Source organism: Danio aesculapii, chromosome 7, assembly GCF_903798145.1.
Source record: "Danio aesculapii chromosome 7, fDanAes4.1, whole genome shotgun sequence".
Lineage (NCBI taxonomy): Eukaryota > Metazoa > Chordata > Actinopteri > Cypriniformes > Danionidae > Danio > Danio aesculapii.
The window spans coordinates 65,349,006-65,372,890 of NC_079441.1; the positions used below are offsets into that span (position 1 = coordinate 65,349,006).

The 23,885-nt window shown below is 34.8% G+C and overlaps 1 protein-coding gene across 1 annotated transcript in view; it reads left to right on the forward strand.

Annotated features, from left to right (window-relative positions):
• Positions 1–770: 770 nt before the first annotated feature.
• Positions 771–23,885, forward strand: part of mrvi1 (murine retrovirus integration site 1 homolog) — a 94,824-nt gene continuing 71,709 nt past the window's right edge. Inside the window, exon 1 of the mRNA XM_056462358.1 lies at positions 771–786. The gene's annotated coding sequence lies outside the window, so the exon portion shown is untranslated. The remainder of the gene's footprint in view (positions 787–23,885) is intronic.

Here is a 23,885-nt window from a genome sequence, read left to right on the forward strand (position 1 = left end):
TATCCAAACCGCGAGTCTTCACTGTAACTGGAAAAATCATTTATATCAGTTGTGGTCTGGTTCTTATTTTGAGCTGCTCGTCTTGATCTCATCACAGTCCGTAATAAACATCCAGGCAGAGGAATGAATGACAGTCCTTATTTATCATCCTAAAACACTCTCCTCGCGACATACTCCGAATAAACAACAGCTGCTGTCAATCCTTCAGCTTGTTTTTGTCTCAAAGTGGAGATGTCCGTGATGAACGTTGAATGACAGTGAAGAGGCTCATTTTTACATTGACCTGCCTATAACCCGGACCATGAATTATGAAGCACGGCTATTGCTTTGATTGATTTTAGCAGTAGTTTTAATATGAAAATGCTGCTAAATTCTCATGATTATCGCTATTGGTGGAGTGTTTTACAACTGCGGAGACTAAATAATACACGCTTTTAATAGAAGTGAAACGATGAGCGTGTGCTACGCCAAGTGCTTTCAACAAGAGGATCAAGCTCCTCATGTAAATGGTTGCCAGGTTATTGTTGCCCTTAGATATGGAGGCAGGGTGGGAGGGAGAGAGAGAGAGTGTGTGAAAGAAGTATTGAAAACTGTGCTGTCAATCAAGCACTACGCCTCCTTTGGTGCGTCATGCTGCTGGATGGACGACTATTTAATGTGCATTTTAACACTTGTGCATTTGCATGACAGACCCGTGACTTGCAAATAAGCCTGAATCTCTCTTGCTGCTTTCAAACAGGTGTCTCGCTTCTGTACACTGGAGCCACAAAGGACCACAGCAATAAGGTAAGGAGAAAAAAAGCTTTTTTATATTTCTATATTTTATATATATGTAAAGATACAGTTAAACCCGAAATTATTCATACCCCGGGACATTTTTGACTTAAAGATACTTTTATTCAAACAGCATTTATCTTTTTTTGACTGGAATTGACACAAGATCCTCCCAAAAGTGAATAGGATGATGTACAAGAGGTATTATCATGGAACTAAATATTTCTCAGTTTTTATTTACATTTGAAAAAAACTTTAACCCTATTTTACTGTTCAGATTTACCACCATTTTGTTATGTTGATGGCTGTTTTTGCACCGTTGACTTCCATTATAATTACATTTTTTGATTGCAAAGCCATGACAACATATAATCATGCATCCTTGATTGTTGCTGGTTTTCCCGGTTGGGACGAGGTAAATTGTGTGATTTTATTATTTTTTTTTTTTCTTTTGTTTTTCTTTTCTTTAATTGTTATTGTTAAAACTGAATTTTTGAAAATTTTCAAAGCATTTTCACAAAATATGTGTCAAAATAAGGGTTGTCACCAAAAATCATTCCATTTGCTGAAACAAAGAGTAAGTTGTGACTATATATATATATACATATATATATATATATATATATATATATATATATATATATATATATATATATATATATATATATATATATATATATATATATATATATATATATATATAGTGCATCTGGAAAGTATTCATAGCGCTTCACTTTTTCCACATTTTTCATGTTACAGCCTTATTCCAAAATGGATTAAATTCATTTATTTCCTTAAAATTCTACACACAATACCCATAATGACAATGTTAAAAAAGATTTTTTAAATTGTTGCAAATTTATTAAAAATAAAAAACCTAAAAAATCACATGTACATCAGTATTCACAGCCTTTGCCGTGAAGCTCTAAATCGAGCTCAGGTACATTCTGTTTCCATTGATCATTCTTGAGATGTTTCACCAGCTTAATTGGAGTTCACCTGCGGTAAATTCAGTTGATTGGACATGATTTGAAAAAGCATATAGCTGTCTATATAAGGTTCCAGGGTTGACAGTGCATGTCAAAGCACAAACCAAACATAAAGACAAAGGAATTGTCTGTAGACCTCCGAGATAAGATTGTCTTGAGGCACAAGGCTGGGAAGGTTACAGATCAATTTCTGCTGCTCTGAAAGTTCCAATGAGCACAGTGGCCTCCATCATCCGTAAGTGGAAGATGTTTGGAACCACCAGGACTCTTCCTAGAGCTGGCCAACCATCTACGCTGAGTGATCAGGGGAGAAGGGCCTTAGTCAGGTGATTAATAACCCAATGGTCACTCTGTCTAAGCTCCAGCGTTCTATTGTGGAGAGAGGAGAACCTTACAGAAGGACAACCATCTGTGCAGCAATCCACCAATCAGGCCTCTATAGTAGAGTGGCCAGACGGAAGCCACTCCCCGCCTGGAATTTGCCAAAAGGCATCTGAAGGACTCTCAGACCAAAAGAAACTAAATTCTCTGGTCTGATGAGACTAAAATTTAACTCTTTGGAGTGAATGCCAAGCGTTACATTTGGAGAAAACCAGACACCACTCATCACCAGGCTAATACCATCTCTACAGTGAAGCATGGTGGCAGCATCATGCTGTGGGGACGTTTTTCAGTAGCAGGAACTGGAAGACTAGTCAGGATAGAGGGAAAGATGAATGCAGCAATGTACAGAGACATCCTGAATGAAAACCTCTTCAGAGCGCTCTTGACCTCAGACTGAGGTGATGGTTCATCTTCCAGCAGGACAATGACCCAAAGCACACCGCCAAAATATCCATAGAGTGGCTTCACAACAACTCTGTGAATGTCAATGAGGGGCCCAGCCAGAGCCCAGTCTCAAAATCTATTGAACATCTCTGGAGAGATCTGAACATGGCTGTACACCGTTGCTTCCCATCCAACCTGATAGAGCTTGAGAGGTACTGCAGAGAGGAATGGGCAAAAATTCCCAAAGACAGGTGTGCCAAGCTTGTGGCATCATATTCAAAAAGACTTGAGGCTGAAATTGCTGCCATAGGCACATCAACAATGTATTGAGCAAAGGCTGTGAATACTTATGTACACGTGATTTTTTTAGGTTTTTTATTTTTAATAAATTTGCAATAATATTTTTCACATTGTGTAATTGTGTAATTATGGGGTATTTTGTGTAAAATTTTGAGGAAATAAATGAATTGAATCCATTTTGGAATAAGGCTGTAACATAAAAATGTGGAAAAAGTAAGTCGCTATGAATACTTTCTGAGTGCTCTATCTATCTATCTATCTATCTATCTATCTATCTATCTATCTATCTATCTATCTATCTATCTATCTATCTATCTATCTATCTATCTATCTATCTATCTATCTATCTATCTATCTATCCATCTATCTATCCATCTATCCATCTATATATATATATATATATATATATATATATATATAAATATATATATATAAATATAAATATATATATGCACACAGTTTTATGGGCACCCCCAAATTCTTTATAAGAGAAGATCACAGTGAAATGCCATTCAGTTTCTAGAGAAAGCTAGATAATGTCATGTTTTACAGACAGAGATCCGTAGTGTAGCAGTATTGAGATAAGTAAATCAAATTGAAACTGAAAAATAGGCTATGCAAAAGTGTGGGCACCCTCTCTTTTGTGTGTATTTCAAAAACTTGTAGTCACTTAATGCTGATTGATTACAACACAAGATTGATTTAAGTGACTTAGTAAACCTTAACAATCCTTACAGAGGTGCAACCAATCATGTAAAAAGATATTTAAGATAGCTGATAGTTGTGCTTCTCCTCTTTGTGAACCAGAAAGTAGCAACATAGGAACCTCAAAAAAACTCCCTTATGACCTAAAACCTAGAATAATTCACCAATGAATTAGGAGAAGGATGCAAAAAGCGATCATAAAGGTTTAAAGTCTGTATCGCTACAGTCAGAAATATAGTAAGAAAATGGAAGGCCACAGGAACAGTTCTTGTGAAGGAAAGATGTGCAAGACAAAAATATCCAAAAGGCAAAAGTGAAGATTAGTTAGAATGGTCACAGAAAAACCACAGACCACCTCCAAAGAGCTCCAGAAACATCTTGCTGCTGATAAAGTCATTGTACATATCGAAAATCGAAAATCTGTGGATTGATTTGAAAAGGGCCGTTCATGCTCGGCACCCATCAAACTTGAATGAATTGAAAAATTTTGCAAGGACAAATGGTCCAAAATGCCTTCAGCAAGAATTCAGTGACTTATCCTTGACAATAAGAAGTGTCTAAAGGCTGTTATATCAGCAAAAGGCTGTACAAAAGATTGATTTCATTATATTTTTTTGTTATGATTGAAATTGCATTGCATTTCTTGATTAAATAAATGTTATGTCAGAACTAAAATGTTGCTTTTTCTCTAGGGTATAAAATATATCCAAATGAAATTGCTGATTTGAACAGCCAGCAGATTATGGCTTACAATGATTAGGGGTGCCCAGACTTGACTTTCCTAATTAACCTAGTTAAGCCTTTAAATGTGAAGTTGAATACTAGAATCTTAAAAAAAATCTACTAAAATATTATGTACTGTCATTGTGGCAAATAAAATAAATCAGTTATTAGAATGTTATTAGTATTAAAATATTATTATAGTAATAAAAATAGTATTAATATTATAATTCTGGCTTCAACTATATATAATTCACAGTGTCTCACTCATGATAAGTAAATATTGCCTAAATTCATTCTGCTTACTGAGGAGTAAATTCATTCTGCTAATACCTGCTGGGCAGAGAGACACTGAAGGAAATATCCAAGCCATATTTAGGGAGCAGAATATCGTACAGGCTTATTTTGACTCGGACTAATTAGCAGCCACCCAGAAATCCCTAACAACTGCATAACACTAGCAACCACCCACAACATTTCTAAGGCCGGTTTCAATAACTGAATGTTCTAAAGAGTTCGTTGGTTACTTAAAAGTATTTCTGTTGTACTTTTTGAAGATTGCCTTTCATGCAATGTGTAATAAATACAGTTGGTGTAAAAATTCTTAGCCTTATGTAAGCAAGGAATTTTTCACAGTATTTCCTATAATATTTTTTCTTCTGGATAAAGTTTTATTTTTACTAGAATAAAAGCAGTTTTAAATTTTTTTAAAAACTATTTTAAGGTCAATATTATTAGCCCCCTTTTTTAATTGTCTACAGAACAAACCATCTTTATACAATGATTTGCCTAATTACCCTAACTTGCCTAATTAACCTAGTTAAGCCTTTGAATGTCACTTTAAACTGAATACTAGTGTCTTGTAAAATATTATGTACGGTCATCAAGGCAAAGGTAAAATAAATCAGTTATTAGAAATGAGTTATTAACTATTTTTGTTTAAACATTTGTAGGAAAAATCTCATTTCCATTTAAACAGAAATTGGAGAAAAATATACAGGAGGGCTAATAATTCTGGAGGGCTAATAATTCTGAGTTCAACTTTATGTATACACTGTGAAAATGGTCGCAGCTTTGCTCATGTAGTAGAAGGAGAGGAGCTAAATGCTAGTGTTGGACTGCTTTATTTCGAATTGTGCAAGCAACATTCTCCTATGATTATGATTATTCCATCTCCTGGTTGTGAATGCAGTTGTACTCATGATGGGTACTGTTTAGCAGTTTGGTCATTTATTTGACTAATTGGGAAAGCTATATACGGTTGGTTAATGAAGCTTAACACATTAAAAATGATTTATGTAGGAGTTATAATGCTTTCTTTATTTTAAGTTCATTAAATGGCAGGCTATATTTCTGTCCGTTCACATCCCGTCCCTTTGTACTCCCCGGTGTCGTAAACTGCTGTTACACCTAAAGACTAATTTATATTTCTGCGTCGAGCGATCGGCGTGACCCACAATGCCTGCCTTGCACATAGTCGTGCATTTATAGTTCTGCGTGCTGTTTGTGTAGCTCTGCAATAACACTTCCGAAACGCTAGCTAGCAGTAGGTTTTTATGTTCCTCTTTGTTTCTTCGTGGGTGTTTTGTTTTTCTGAACACTACAAGTAATTAAAACATTCAGAGGCGGTAATTAGCGGACGTGCAACAGCTTCAATCATAAAGGTAAACAAACAAAATGAAGCAAAAGTTTCCATCCGGAGCTCATTCACAGGACTCTACACTTGTAAACACTCACTCCATCAGGCTCACTGCTCTCAGCACCACCCACACCGATACCAAGCAGGTCAATCACAGAGCTTGCACTACGCATCATTGTGATGTGTAGTTAAATTTTTTGCTGCTTCGGCGAGGGCTATGCGATCGCACATAGGCTGCACCGTACCATACGTGTGCACTTGACGCAGAACTATAAATCAACCTTAAAACACCTTTGACTAATTCCTTTGTCCCACGACAAATTCACACGTGGTAGTAGTGGTCATTTTGAATTATCACTCACTGTATGTCGCCAAGGAAATTTTGGTTTGTAAAACGACACTCTCTAAAACCTTAGAAACACTCTGGAAACCAGAGAATGCATTTTAACAACTGCTAAGCAACACCCTGGAAACCATCCAAAATGTCATACTACCAGGCTGGCCTAAAAAGGTAAAGTGCAGTAATGACACATTTGGTTAACTACACACATACAACTAAAACATAATTGAGTGGTAGCCTAAATAAGGCTTTGTGAACAAACTGCTCTGTCTTTTAACAAAGTCTCCTGCTTAACTTTTGTTCGTTTTGCTTCATTTTGTTTCAATTTCCTTTGTCATTTTGCTTTAAATGTCAAATTGTCAAGGTTGCAGTAACTACAAAACTCAAGCTGGCAAACTTTTTAAAGGCATTGTGTTGAAGGCATTCAGTTACAGTGTTTGCATAGATACTGCACTTTGCCTTTTTGAGGGCATAGTGGTAACATACATACATTTACTTAAAGAAAGTGGCATATCTTTTTACATTTTAATTTCTGGTGTCATATTTTTAGCATTATTATTTGACATTTTCCATACTACCTGACAAAAGTTTTGTCGCCTATCCAAGTTTTAGGAACAACAATAATACCTTGACTTCTAGTTGATTATTTGGAATCAGAAGTGGCTTCTGTGAAAGGCAAAGGCCTCTAGATTACGCTTATTTTACCTTAATAAAATATGATCATGCCTTGATTTTTAATTGTTTAATTAGGACAGTAAGGTCTGACTTTGATTAGATAAAAGTCTGTCACTTAACAGAAATAATGACAGTATAAAATATAAAGTCATGGTGCAGTGGGAAAAGAATGAATATTGTGTATGACTCCCATGAGCTTGGAGGACTGCATCCATACATCTCTGCAATGACTCAAATCACTTATTAATAAAGTCATCTGGAATGTCAAAGAAAGCGTTTGTGCAGGACTCCCAGAGCTCATCAAGATTATGTGGATTCATCTTCAATGCCTCCTCCTTCATCTTACCCCAGACATGCTCAATAATGTTCATGTCTCGTGACTAGGCTAGCCAATCCTGAAGCACCTTGATCTTCTTTGCTTTCAGGAGCTTTGATGTGGTGGCTGAAGTATGAGAAGGAGTGCTATCCTGCTGAAGAATTTGCCCTCTCCTGTGGTTTGTAATGTAATGTGCAGCACAAATGTCTTGATACCTCAGGCTGTTGATGTTGCCATCCAGTCTGCAGATCTCTCCCCATACTAAATGCAACCCCAAACCATGATTTTTCCTTCACCAAACTTGACTGATTTCTTTGAGATTCTTGCATCCATGCAGGTTCCAGTAGGTCTTTTGCAGTATTTGTGATGATTGGGATTCAGTTCAACAGATGATTCATCTGAAAAAAATCTACTTTCTGCCACTTTTCCAAATGATCAACTAGAAGTCAAGTTATTATTTGTTGCTGTTACAACTGGGATCGATGACAAGACTTTTGTCAGGTAGTGTGTGTATATATATATATATATATAGCAGCTGGTTAAACACAGCAGTCCGATGACACACATTATTTGCATATCAGACATTTTCTTCTTTACTTCCTCTGTACTGGCATGTAAGAGTCTTCCTTTTAAACTTTTCTGTGTGTGTGTGTGTGTGTGTGTGTGTGTGTGTGTGTGTGTGTGTTCATTAGTGATATTTCAATAAGAAATATAGATTACTGTCATTAACACAGAGCAGCTGAGAAACTAGTTTCTGTATCGTTCATAGCATTTTAGCAACTAAATTTAAATCAGAAAGAGGCAGAGATCCAAAACATACAGGCTGAGGAAGATAGACTCATTTTTCAGCTGCAGCTCATTGGAGCATCAAGCGAAAACAGCACACACATGCGCGCACGGCAGTAGCAGCCCGGAGAAGCATGAGAAGGCTTCTCCTTAAATGGTCAAAGCTCCCAGGAGTCGCAGGGAAAGAAAAAAAAAAGTCAGAGAGAGGAAAAGAGAGAGGACGTTGAAGATTGTGGCGTTTTGAGGAAACACATCAACAGCACAAATACAAAGAGGGCTTTGAAGGAAATAGCGGGCTGTAGAGAGAGCATCTTTCATCCTAGTTGGCCAATCAGGTAGAGCAAGTTTTTTTTTTCGTTGCATAGATTGATTTGTTCTCTTGAGAGGAGAGTTTGTGGTGGACTTTTCCAGAGAGAAGCACTTAAACTACAAGTCATGGTTCCCTAAGAGGTGTGACATTGTTTTTGTGTACGAAATTGAAATGTAATGACCTGAGATGGACTTTTCTGAAGTAAAAACTGCATGCGACATGTTGTGGTGGGGTTTCCAAAGCTTGAGACGACATTTAAATTGTAGGATTTAATCACGGTTAAATAAAAACCTGGAAATAAGGAATGGTTTGCACTATTTTTAGATCACTAATCAAATAAGCATTTGTGACACTGGTCATGTGACTCTGCTTTGTGTAGTCAGATGTTTCCTGCGGACCTCAAGATGATCTTTGCATGGTGATCTGATGGATTAAAGCAAAATAAAATGACACTGAATGCTACATTGTAAAACTGATAACCTGGGGCCGGTTGCATAGCAGTTTCCCAATAGGTAATATAGTCTGTCTTGCTTTTATTGATTCAAATGAGACCAATTTACCTTTTGATAGAAGGTATCAATAGTCTTGAAGAATAAAATACATGACTAACTGTTAAGACTGCAGAATCTACAGCTTTAATGTGTGATCTACTGTTCAATTTAGTTTTTTATGTAATCCAGTGTAATAATAGTTGGTAGCACTTTAAGATAATGCTCCATTATTTAATGTTAATATTTTTTACTAACATGAACAAACTATTAGTAATACATTTATTATGGTATTTATTCATCTTTGTAAATGTTAATTAATGCTATTTAAGTTAAAGCACAACTTCGTATTTTAATAATGCATTAGTTAATGTAAATATTATTTAATGTTAATATTTTTTAATAAGCCTGAGATATTAAATGGTTAAACATTAAATTTTTTTATATTCATTAACTCATGTTTACAGATTTTTATTCTGTGCTCTCCCACAAATTAAGGCCTTTATATATATATATATATATATATATATATATATATATATATATATATATATATATATATATATATATATATATATATATATATATATATTTATATATATTTATATATATATATATATATATATATATATATATATATATATATATATATATATATATATATATATATATATTTATATATATATATATATATATATATATATATATATATATATATATATATATATATATATATATATATATATATATTTATATATATATATATATATATATATATATATATATATATTTATATATATAATAAAGTAATGTTTTTTTACTCAGAAAAATAATGCAAATATGGCATATAACGCAAAATAAGCATACGTCATGATTTTGGGGGGGACAACTTAATTGTTTTATGTTCAAGCCACTTAAATTTGTAAAAACTAATAAGTTAACTTAATTACTTGATGTTGTCTTAACACAAATCGATTGTGCGGAACCCAGCATTTTTACAGTGAGTGTACTTATGTGCATCCTTTAATGATGAATAAATACTGTGGCATCACTTAATATTCTATTATTATATCTATCATTAACATCACTTAAAAAAAAAAAGTTAATTTGAGATATTTTTACATTTAATGATGCATGATTTTAATGAAAAGTTCTGTCTGTTTATTTTATTTAATAAGCCAGAGATATGTACACAGCACCTTATATCAATATACAATGCAATACTCTCCACATTCGCACTTGTACACAGCACCTTATAACCTGTATATTTATAACAATCTGTACATACAACTCAACATCCAGGTTTCTTCACTAACCGCATCTGTTTAATGTTCATCATTTTTATTTATTATTTTATTATTATTTTTTTTTTGTTTTCCTTATTATTTTGTGTTGTCACTTGTCACTTTATGTACACTGGAAGCTTCTGTAGCCAAAACAAATTCCTTGTGTGTGTGAAGCACACTTGGCAATAAAACTGATTCTGATTCTGATTCTGATTCTGATTCTGATTCTGATTCTGATTACATGGTTAAACATTAAATATTTTTATTTTTATTAACATATGTTAGCAGTTTTATTTTGTGCTCTTCCACAAATTAAGGCCATAGTCCTGTTTTTTCACTCAAAAAAATAAATAAATAAGTTGTGTTTGTTCAACTAAATCTACACTCAAAAAAGGACTTTTGCTGCTTGTTCAAACTACTTATATAAAGTGAGTTGAAACAACACAATTCTTAAGGTTTTTTGGGTTGAGGTTTTTTAACTTAAATCTTTTATGTTCAGTCTACTTAAATTTGTAATGACTAACTTCATTGATTTGTGTTGGGACAACTTGAATGAATTGTGTGTAACCCAGAATTTTTTACAGTGTAGGTTGAAATAACCCATCATGTTTTAGAGTGGCAAGAAACAATTAACTGAGATTAAACGAACGTACAAAGTGGGTTTTTACTTAAAAACATCATTCAGAACCCACTGGAAGATATATGTTCTTGTTTTAATCATAAACTTAAAAATAAAGACTAGTATTGTTCGGCTTGTGAAGTAAGTATATCTTCATTTAGGACTTTTTTTTCAACTTAAGATATTTGCTACAGAAAGCACAAAAATACTGTGACCATCAAGAATGCAGTGAAGCTTTTTAAATTTGCTGTAAAATTAAAAATTAATATAAATTGAAAGGAAGTTTCAAACTTTATGACTAATACAACTCAAGCCACTCAACAATATTGATTTATTTCCTTCGGTTTATTCTTACATATTCTTTACTTGGCCTTAAAGTGGAATTTTGCTCAAAAATGAACATTTGCTTGTTAAGTGGTATCAGTTTTCAACTTTCATTTGTGTTCAATATTAGAAAGAAGTGGTTTGGATCAAGTGCAGGATGAGTAAATGAAGACAGTTTTCATTTTCCGGTGTAACAAATGCATTGCTTTTAGTTAGATAACTTCTTAGATAACATAACTTATAGGGCTTTATTTTAAAGTCTATTAATTTAAAGGGGACCTATTATGCAAAAAAAAAATTATGAGGGGTTTGTGTGGCAACAGTGTGTTAATATATAGGCAACTTATAATGGTAAACATTCAGTAATTCTATTTTTTATAATCACTCTTCATAAAAACGTTAGTCCTGTTTTGAATCTGCCACTATGCTGACATATATGCATGTGTAGCTAAAAAGTTATGAACATGCACCCACAGTCTTGCTGCTTTCAAGATTGCCACAGCTGACTTATTGTAAGCAGCGCCAGTTGCTTTCGCATTAACCGTTCTTCGAACAGATTATTTATGTGTCTAACATTACCCGTGTGTGTGTGATCATTTTTTCATTATCATATGGTATTTTCATAAATGGAGCCTAAGTCATGTTTTTAAACATGAAGTCAATTGACAAGAAACACACTAATAATTACTGGAAAAAAAATTGCAACAAAATTACTATTATTTATTTATTTAATATGTTCACTAAAAAAAAATATATATATATATATATATATATATATATATATATATATATATAAATAAATATATGTATATATGTGTAAATATATATGTGTGTGTGTGTATTATATATATAGATTCTGTTTAATGGAGAGAAGATTATTTTTAACACATTTCTAAACATAATAGTTTTATTAAATCATTTCTAATAACTGATTTATTTTATATTTGCCACAATGACAGTAAATAATATTTTATTACATATTTTTAAGATATTCTATACAGCTTACAACTAGGTTATATAGGTTAACTAGACAGGTTAGGGTAATTAGGTAAGTTATTATATAACGATGGTTTGTTCTGTAGAATATCGAAAAAAATACATACATATATATATATATATATATATATATATATATATATATATATATATATATATATATATATATATATATATATGGGTTGTATAATCATGTTGTGAGCTAAGTGTTCTTGATATTTTACACATCAGTTATTTTCAAGGTAACTATGCACAAAAAGTGCTGAGCATGTAAATGTGCTGTTTTCAATATAGCCTTGTTAATAAAGGCGCTTTAACTTTTTTTTTCACATTATGTTGAGTGCTTTAGACTAAACATAGATGTGTTTGCTGTTTTCAAAGAATCCTGCATCTAAAGAGCACATTTACAGCTTAACCTTGTGTTTCATAAACTTTTACAGTAGTCACATCCAACGCTGCTGTCTTAAATGACTGAAGAAGACTGTAATAATAGTATGAGTAATAAAAGCAGGACTTTATAAGCTTTCTGCATATATCTAGAGCGTACAATGAATGCATGCATCCCATATATGTGTATGCAAAGTGGGTGTACTGTATGTTTTTTACCTGCTTTCTTTTGCGTTAATGTGGTTTAATTATCATTTTTTACAATAAAATTGCTTCAATGGGAGATTAACTCCCCGTTTATGTGTAGTTAACTGGTGATCTGGGACCTTTACCAAGGATGGATTACTGTGCATATGTTTTGTTAAATTAATAGTATAGTATAGAGCTATATTTTGCTTGTTTTTACACATTTAAAATTTGCGGCTAAGAAATAATTAATTGTTTAGGTTTGGTGTGGTCAGAGATAAATTTGTTAAATCCTTGAAATTTTTTGAAATAAAAACTAATTGTAAAACTATGAAACCATGACCCATTTGCTCATGATTATCGAGCAAGCTCATACACAACACACAAAAAGTGAAATGAATGAGGAGGGCATGTGGACATAACACAAAATCTAAATCAAGTCATTTTAGCATGTCAAAATCATTTATGTGTATAAAATATATTTTCCCAACAATAAAACTGTGGCTAGTGAAAATGGAGAGTGGCTAGTAATGTTGGAGAACTACTAGCCACAGTGGCTGGTGATCAAAAAAGTTAATGTCAAGCCCTGGGTAGGGGTAAGGGGATGGGCTAAGCGATAGAATTGGGATTGGGCTTTATTTTACATTTAGCAAAAAAGGGCATAATAGGTCCCCTTTAAATGTTGCCACAGTAAATAAAATGTTCTCAAATCCCTTTTTTCATGCATTGAACTTAGTAAAAAACCAATGACATTTTTAAAAATGAATGTTACTTTAAAAAAAATGAAAATCCAAAATGCAATAAATTGTCTCATACTTTGGTATCATTATAAAAAAAGTGACATTCAGTGTAAAATATTCGCTGACTACATTCCTCTCCTTAATGCAGCTAAAAGATCCAGCTTTCCAAATTCATACACTGAAAAAAGTGTTGCATGCAAAACTGTTGCAAACAATTTATTTGTGTTGAATTTAAACAAACAAATTAAATTGAGCAATGTTCAACTTAATTTGTTTGTTTAAATTCAGCCCAAATAAATTGTTTACAACCACTTAACGTAAAAAAATTAAGTAAATCCAAGGAATCATCTTTGAATAATTAATTTCAGTGTAGCTTTTTATAGTAGGTTTTAGTGATGAGCACCTGAATTGCCGGTTTTAATTGGTCCTTCGGCTTAGTCCCTTATTTATCAGGAGTCGACACAGCAGAATGAACCGGCAACTATTCCAGCATATGTTTTATGCAGCGGATGCTCATCCAGCTGCAACCCAGTACTGGGAAACCCCCATACACTCTCATTCATTCACACACACACACACACACACACACACACACACACACACACACACACACACACACACACACACACACACACACACACTAAGGCCAATTTGGTTTATTCAATTCACCTGTAGCACATGTCTTTGGACTGTGGGGGAAACCAGAGCACCCGGAGGAAACCCACGCCAACACAGGGAGAACATGCAAACTCCACACAGAAATGCCAACTGTCTAGCCGGGACTTGAACCAGCGACCTTCTTGCTGTGAGGTGACAGTGCTAACCACTGAGCCACCATGCCATCCATTAGTTACTAGGTAATTCAAGTTATTAATAACTAATAAAGTTAACTAATAAGCTTAACTTGTCTGAATTTGATTGTGATGCAATAATGTGTTTTGTAAAGCTCCTTTAAAACCCTAATTATTGTGAAAAGCATACAAATAAACTTGAATTGATATGAATTTTAAAGTAAAAATTGAATTGAATTTCCGGTTAGCATTTACAGTAACTGTATTGCAGCCACTTCCTTTTTCATGCCACCAAACTTTGAGGAAATCTGGCCAGCTGTATCTGTTACATAACAAGTGAAAAGAGGGGGGCCGACATGCACTTTCTCATGCAGCCGCGTCAGAGCTGCTAACACTGAGGTCATCAGCGGCCCGCAGAGACCTGCCACCACACTGACCTTCCATCTCTCTCCAAGCTTATAAGAGCTGAGCATCTTCTCAGTGGTGACAGTCAAAGGCCAATTAAAAATAGATCCTGTCAATGAGAAGGGACCCTGCGCTGACCGCAGAAAGAGGAGGAGTGGGAGTTCGAATTAAAGCTCACAAACATATAGACTCATAGCCAGCAGGAAATAATCAGGGTGATTCGATTACACTGCAATATTCATCTACATGTCATGCTCAGCAGGAGAGGACGTGCTGCAGGACTCCCGCTGTCTGGCCTCCCTGCGTGTCTCGGACCCCCGAAACATCTATTGAAGCATTTGTGAAGCGTACAGATGAAGTCGAAATTATTAACCCTCCTGTGAATAATTTACCTTTATCAAATATTTGAGCAAGGAAATTTTCACAGTATTTCCTATAATATTTTTTCTTCTGGAGAAAGTTTTATTTGTTTTATTTCGGCTAGAATAAAAGCAGTTTTTAATTATTTTAAACCCTTTTAAGGTTAAAATTATTAGCCCTTTTAAGCAGCAATTTTTTTTGAAAGTCTACAGAACAAACCACTGTTATACAAGGATTTGTCTAATTACTAACTTGCCTAATTAATCTAGTTAAGCCTTTAAATGTCACTTTAAGCTAAATACTAGTGTCTTGAATAATATCTAGTAAAATATTACTTTATATTAAGTGGCCTTAACTAATTTGTACTTGCACAGAAATTAATATTATGTTACAATGTACTTATTGTGTAAATACATGTATTTACTGTGTACTTTTGCTTGATTAAATACCTAGATGTAATTACATCTGTATTTAATTTCTGTTATTACATTTGTAAATACACCACTGTTGACCATCCCTTACACCTTAACCCACCCTTAAACCTACCCATACCACCAAACCTGTCCATAACCCTACCCCTATCCCAACTCAAGAGCATCACATACATTACATACGTTCTCAAATACATTATGAAGACAGTAAGTACATTGTATTTATTTTTTAAAGCAAGTACATAGTAATTAAGGACACTTAAAGTGGGAGCAAATTTTATGTACTGTCATCATGGCAAAGATAAAACAAGTTATTAAAAATGAGTTAATAATGTCGCAGCAATAGCCTAGTGGTTAGCGTGCTAAGGCTGTTTCTCAGTTTCCAAGTACGCAAAGTTCAGACTTGCGTCCTTGGATATTCAGACTTGCCAAGTTCAGACCTGAAAGAACGAACTACAGAGGACGCGATGACACAAGTCAGGTACTTCTTTAACTAGAATCGCAATGTACTTTATAACGTCACTTACCTCACCACGGATTCATCAGTTTCACTGTACATTGAAAATAAAGTGAAATTATAAATCAATATTCTTTATTTAAGAAAATGTAAACATAAATCACTATAAATGTGAAGTGAAATGGGTTATTATACACAGACTCATGTCTTTGATTATCAGATTTAATAAACTACAATGGACATTATACAAGTATGCAAGACAAGACATGAACAATAAGAAATAAAGATAACGTTAAGCAATTTGGTAATCAAAGAAAAACCTCGTACAACATGGTAACATAATTAGACAATTATAAAACGTAACAAAGTAACACTGCCAAAATAACACACCTGATAACAAATAATAGATTTATGAGAGCAAAATCTGTCCGTTAGATATGCACAAGATGTATTAATTATCATGTTTTAACTACAGTGGAGAGATCCAGCGGTACATCCGTGATGGACTGGTCGATGTAAAGCTGCTCTCGGCAGGGAAGGGGATGACTAAGCTCCCGCTGACAGACTGGGGGTCAGAGTCCACATAAGCTGAGGTAAATCGTCAAAGACGCGCTATCTTTAAAAAATAAGTGATGTTTTGTAAACAAATTTCGGGAGGAGCACGCGCAGAAATTTCAGTATCAAATACGTCATTGACAATTATTCCATTATCCAATCAGTTCTTGACCAAACCCCTATATATACCAAAGCTGTCTTACCTGCAGCATCTCACGACTTTAGCATCCCTCCACCACCCCGACACCTCACCTCTTAAGCACTACAATCCCGGGGGGAGCGTTCTGGGGCCGGGCTAGATACTTCGCTCGAATCCCAATTCCTCTCTGTTTCCTGAAAAGGGGAATAACTCGAGTTGGGGTGTCTCACCGAGCTCAGAGCCCTCTCCCCGGACAGCACGCCAAATACGCTTTATTCTTAAATGATTGCAAGTGTGAACTCATGAAACTGCCGATTCGAGTTTAAAACAACTGCATTCTCACCTGAAAAACTCTTAAAACTTTCATTTGTAACACAACAGAGGAGTATTTTTAAAACCGTGCGGGTTTTCTCCTCTGCCATTAGCTTTCGCTGGTTACGCTGCAATGCATTCTGGGATACCTGTGCTTTGTAAGTTCGCACAAGTCACCTCTCAAAGCATACTTGGCAAAAGGGGCGGAGCAAGTACACATCCAGGAATTTTTTCTGTACTTGGCAAGATGTGAACTTTGAATTGGAACAGTACTTCGGCAACAGTTAATGACGTTTCACGAGGACACAAGAACACGAGCACAGACAAGAACACATATTGAGAAACAGCCTTATGGTGCAGTAGCACGTCAGGGCATCCCGAGTTCGAATGCCAGCTTGAGGACATTTCCCAACCCTACCCCTCTCTCTGTGTGTTGGAAAAATCTTCTCTCCGTTAAACAGACATTGTAGAAAAATATTCAGGGGGCTAATAATTCTGACTTTAACTGTTTGTCTATTAAGCATTATTAGGGTGCTTTCACACCCTAAAAAACCTAGACTTTTGTTTCAGAACCTGGCACGTTTCCCCAGTAAGCGCAGTTCATTTGGCATATGTGATTCCAGCAATTCCGCGCTTGGATCCACGTAAAAAATATCGCTCCGTGAACGCCTGAATGAAGAGGTCTCGGCTCAATTAAAATGAACTCTGGAGTGGATCGATTGTAGTGAGAAAGCAAAACAATCTGAGGCCGGCTATATCACAGTGTATTATGGATATGTAATAGACATATATACAGCTATATGAAGAGAGAATTATGAGTAGGGTGGGATGTCATTCCTACCGGTAAATGTGAGTTTCATGTCAAATACGAAAGTGAAAGCATGTTAACTATTAACGAGAGCTGTTTATCCTCTAGGAAAACTGACCGAACTGCAGTCTTGGTTTATCTGTTATTTCTCTCTATAATGTAAAGCCTATAATGCATAATTCAAGCCAATGGAGAGTCTTACCTCTGATTTATACTTGGTGATGATATCTGTGGGTGTCACCTTTCAAAATTAAAGTGTAGCTTTTCGCTTATAGTGTCTTGGTGCTCATTGCTATAAATTAAAATAAGGATGCATGACAGCTGAGCGGGACTCTGCAAAATAAACCGTGTAACTCTGACCAATGTGAGGAGAGTTTACCCGCACGTGACTTGTTTTAGCTCTTTTTTTTTTTTGTACAATATATTTATTACTTTTTTTCAATTTGCATATCACAACAGATTACACAATACAGAAAAATAATCATGAAGGCACAGCAAACTTTTTACCCCCCCATTCTCCCTCCCAACAACCCATTCCCTTAAAAAAAAAAATAATAATAATAATAATAAATAAATAAAATAAAAATAAATAAACAAATAAATAAATATAATAATTTAAAAAAAAAAAATAAAAAAATAAAAAATAAAAAATAAAAAAAAAATAAATAAATAAAAAGGGAGGATATGTTTAAATCAGGTAGAGTGTTTCCTGAGTGTGTTTAGACCATGATACTTCCCATATTCCTAAGCTTGTTCTTGTTGTAGTAGACTGTCAACATTTACATTGTACTTTAGAAAGTTATTAAAAGGTCTCCAGATATCTTCAAATACATTTTGTTTCTTTTTCACAATGTACGTGATCTTTTCCATTGACATATGCAATGCCATTTCTTTAATCCATTTTCCTATTCTAGGTTCATTTATATTTTTCCAATTAAGAGCAATAATACGTTTAGCTTGTAAAATACACATGTTTATGAATCTGACCTCTTTGCTTTGTAAGAGAGGGCTGACAGGAAATATACCCAGGATAAAAATCTTAGGATCTAATGGTAATTTCTTTAATAAAATTTGGTCAATTATTTCAATAACATCTTGCCAAAAGGGTTTCACTTTCACACATTCCCAAATACAGTGATAAAGTGTTCCTCTTACCTCATTGCACTTTATACAGGTATCTGGAATATTATCATTAAACTTGTGCAATATAGCAGGAGTTATGTATGTTCGCATTAACCATTTGTACTGTACCAGTTTCAGGCTACTATTGACTGTTTGTATCTGAGCTTTCCTACATGCCTCATTCCAATCCTCTAGAGATATTTCATCTTCTATATCTTCTTTCCATAACTTTAGTTTTGATTCAGAAGATTCGTTAGAGCCAATTACGAACAATCTGTACAAAGAGGAAATTGAACCTTTATCATAACAGTGTCCTAGGATTGCTGCCTCTAATGAGGAAATGTTAGGAATATCTAATGAATGATTTTGAGATGAGGATATAAAGCTTCTAAGTTGAAGATACTTAAAAAAATGGGTCTTTGGAATATCAAATTTTTTTGAAATTACTGCAAAGGACATAAATACTTCATCCTTATTGTACATATCTTGTACTTTCCTTAACCCTTTTTCAGCCCATATCCGAAATCCTGCATCACTTTTTCCTGGTTTAAACTTAACATTACCCCAAATAGGGCTAAAACGTGACCAGGAGGGATTTATATTCAATGTTTACAAGAATCAAACCAAATATTAATCATGTTCAATACAATGGGGTTGTCTGTGTTTTTTCTTAGATATTTGAGGTCTGCCGAATATAGGTATAAGTGCAGTGGTATTTGTGGTGTAACAGAGTAGGATTCCAAATCCATCCAAGAAGGAGGACTTTCAGAAGAAAAATAATACATGATTGTACGCAGCTGAGCTGCCCAATAATACCACTGAAAGTTTGGACATTTAAGTCCTCCTCGATCGAATGGTAAATATAATAAAGTTAGACGTAGCCTGGGACGTTTATTTTGCCAAATAAAGTTGGTAAACAGTTTTTTAATTCTAGTAAACAACGATGAGGGAGGGGGTAAGGGGATATTTTGGAACAAATAAAGAAATTTAGGGAGTATATTCATTTTTAGGATATTTATCCTGCCAATCATTGAGATGGGTAAAGATGTCCAACGTTCTACTGATGATATAGTAGCATCCAAAATTGGGTCATAATTTATTTGAGCAATCTTATTTATTTCATCTACGATTTTAATACCCAGATATGTAAAATTATCCGTTGAATTAAAAATAGAAGCATAACCTTGGCTATTTTTTCTCTCTGATTCATTAAGTAACATTATAGATGATTTGGGAGTGATTAACTTTATATCCAGATATTTTTCCAAAAGTTTCAATAAGATCCAGGAGTGCAGGATAGAACTACTTAGATTTTTAAGAACAAAATAATATCGTCTGCAAATAATGCTAGTTTATGTTCCAAGTGGCTCTCTTGAATTCCATATATGGCATTATGTGTTCTCACTGCTATGGCGAATGGTTCTATTGCAAGGATAAATAATAAAGGTGATAGAGGACTTCCCTGTGGGCAACTCCTAGAATTTTTAAAGGGTTTAGAAACAACATTATTGTTAAAACTTCTGCTGTGAGCTCCGTACAAAGTAGTCTAACCCATTTACAAAATGGATCACCAAAGCCAAAGCGATTTAGCACGTCAAATAAATATGCCATTCGACACGGTCGAAAGCCTTTTCTGCATCAAGAGAAAGTAGTGCCGTGTCTTTCGCTCCTCTCTGGCTATATAAGATATTGAGCACTCGTCTGACATTGTGGAAGCCCTGTCTCCCTTGAATAAAGCCATTCTGGTCTTCTCCCACCACCCGATGGAGTAAGCCCTCCAATCTTCTTGCAAGAACTTTGCTAAGTATTTTTGTATCTGAATTTAAAAGGCTGATTGGGCGCATATTTTCGCATTTTATATTTGGTTTTCCTGGTTTTGGAAGTAAAGTTATTAGGGCACTCCTCATGGATGTAGGAAGAAGACCATTCCTAAAGGACTCCTGGAACATCTCCAAAAGAGGTGAAATTAATTTAGACTGAAATTTTTTATAAATATCTATAGGTATGCCATCTGGACCTGCCGTTTTACCTGCCTGCATACAATTGATTGCTTCTACAATTTCTATTTTTGTTAAATCTCCATCTAATGCTTTACTTTCATTTTCTGAAAATCTAGGAATATTAATGTTATTTAGAAATTGTGTCTGTTCAACAAGTCTGGGATTACCATCAGAGCTATACAATTTCTCATAAAATATTTTGAAGGCCTCATTAATTCTTTAGGATCTACTATAGTTCTGCCGCTTGAATCTTCAATGTAATTAATAGATCTTTCCGTTTGTTGTGTTTAATGCGCCATGCTAAAGTTCCCAGGTTTTTCCCCTTGGTCATAATAGGATTGTTTAAGTTTCAGTAAATAAGTTGCTGCTTATTAGCCGACAATTCATTGTACTGTGACCTAAGAAGGAGTAACTGTGCATTTGCATCTATAGAGTTAGACTTGTTATTGTAAAGATCTGATTCAAGTGTTTTAATTTTTTCATCTAATGTCTTCATTTCCAGTTGTGTACTCCTTTTCTTTGAACTGGTATAACTGATTATTTGACCCCTAATAAAGGCCTTAAATGCCTCCCACCTTATGCTAGCAGATGTTTGAGAAGTATTACATGTAAAATACAGGTCAATTTGTTTATCTAAAAAATCTATAAATGTAGGGTCTGTTAGCCATCCTGGTTGAAAGCGCCATTTTGGAGAATCCTTCACTAGTTTCGTATCTGTTAAGTGAGTGACATAGCTGCATGATCCGATATTACTATACTACCATAATTACAGTCGTCAATTTTTGAAACCAGTTGTGCTGAAACCCAAAAAATAGTCTATGCGTGAATTACGTTTATAAGTGCTGGAATAACATGAGTATTCTATTGCATTTGGTTACTATGTCTCCATATGTCCCACAAATTTAATTCTTTAATAAAACTATTTATCGTCTTTCTCGATCTAATGTGGGTATTATCTGAGCCTGAATGACCTATCTCTTGCTGGATCTAACGTGCAATTAAAATCACCAGCAATTATATATTGCCCCGGGAGATTGAGATAGTCAGAAACAAATTGTTATAGAATTTAGGGTCATCTTCGTTGGGTCCATAAACATTTATCAGATTTATATTTTCAAATAACAGCATACCCTGGACTATGATGTATCTACCTGCAGGACTCCCTAATTATATTTTTAATTTGTAAAGGTACAGATTTATGAATTAGTATTATAACACCTCTAGCATGGGTGGTATATGGGGCAGATAGCACCTGACCCTGCCATCTTCTGTCTTCTTATTTTAGAAACATCCTCACTTACTAGATGGGTTTCTTGCAAGAAAACTATTTTTGATTGCAAGAATTTATCCTGTTCATTCACTTGTTTAACTTTTGAGATTTTTGTTTAAGCCCCTACAGTTCCATGAAGTAAATTTCACCTTCAAGTTACTAGACATGAGTTGTCCTAATATACCTTACGAATTTGCTTGTTTGATGAAAACACACCCACATACAACAAGAAAAAAAGAAAAGAAAAAATAAATAAATAAAAAAAGAAAAAGAAAAAGAAAAAAAAAACCCCACCTTATACCAACCCGCTTATGACAGATACGGGTCTAGGCAATACAAAGAGCCGTCTGTCTCTCACTTTGATTATTTCTTTCTCTTTAGCTCCCTCTGCTATTATCAAGTACTAACTACTTTACCAACATTATTTACTTAGTGGTTATAGAACTGTGCAACATCTGTAAACATAACCATTAAAAGATTAATATTTTGCAACTTTTAACAAATAGTGACATACCTGGGGGGTTAAGCGGATAAGATTAACAAAAAAAGATAGATATAAAAAAGAATAATCAAACAGTTCTGCTATTGGCTGTGTAAAGTTCGTTGTGGGTTGAACGTCCCTTGCGAATGTCAAAAGGTCCAATATTGAGTGTGCATTATGGCCATGTTTTCCTTTCCCACCCCAGGTACATTTTAGTGTTTTTATCACGAGAATAAGCATATGCGGTCAGAAAAAAGTATATGACTAACGTTAGCCAACAGAAAACATTATGCAAAAAGAATTGTAGCGCTCTCATCGTTTGAAAAAAAAAAAGGACATAAAACGAATTAGCCAGTAGTGCTGTCATATTTTAGTTCCGTATATTGGTAAGTTGTCTTGATCCTTCAAAGAGACTGGATAAATTTGTCTACTTCAGCCGGAGTTTGGAAGGTGTAGGATCTTTCTCCGGGTGTCAGCAGGAGCCGTGCTGGAAAAATAATTCTGTGCTTATGAATTCCCTTGTCTCGCAACCTTTTTCGCACGTCATCATAGTCGCGCTGCTCTTATGTAGCCGGCGGAGAGATCTGGGTGAAAACGGACTAGTTCGTTATGAAAAGAACATTCCCTTTAACTCTGGCTGCCCTTAGCACTCGCTCCTGTCTCTGAAGTTCAGAAACTTCATAATTAGTGTCCCGCGGCGTGTCGTTCGCGAGTGGATATTTGTCAAAGTGCCGATTCTATGAGCCCGCTCAATTACCAGAGATTCCGCGAATCCAATCCTAGAGCCTCCGGTATCCACTTCTCCAAAATGTTACCGTATCCTGGCCCTCCGCTTTCTCCTGTAGTCCCACAAGTCTTATGTTGTTCCGTCGACTCTGCATTCTAAATCTTCACTTTGTTTGAAAGCGTTTTTAAACAGTATTTTCAAGCGTGTTCACTCTGGATAACAGCCCGTTGACGTTATCTTCGGCATCCGAAATGCGTTTGCTACCGCTTGTGCTATCCGCCCTGTGCATTCCTTTATCTCCTTGCTTATCGTCGTAATTGTTGCTTGGACTCCATCAATTTTTTGTAAAGTCCGTTTTTCAAGGACATTATAGCTTTCATGATATCTTCGTTATTACCATCCGAAGTTACTGCTTCGTCATCATCTTCGTCAGGGCCCTCACCAGCTGCCATGGCGTCGTTAGTTTCTTCACCCTCGGAATATTCATCTTCGTTTCTGGTCTTTTTCTTGTCTTTTCTGGTACCTTTGCGTGACATTTTTCTTTCCCTATACTTTTATATTTGTGTTGCTTGACTTTAGATACAATTCTGATTGGTATTGTAGGATTGATCGCAGATTAGCAGCAGAGCTAAAAAGTTTCGACCTCTCAGCACCTCGCCATAACCGGAATTCTGACAAC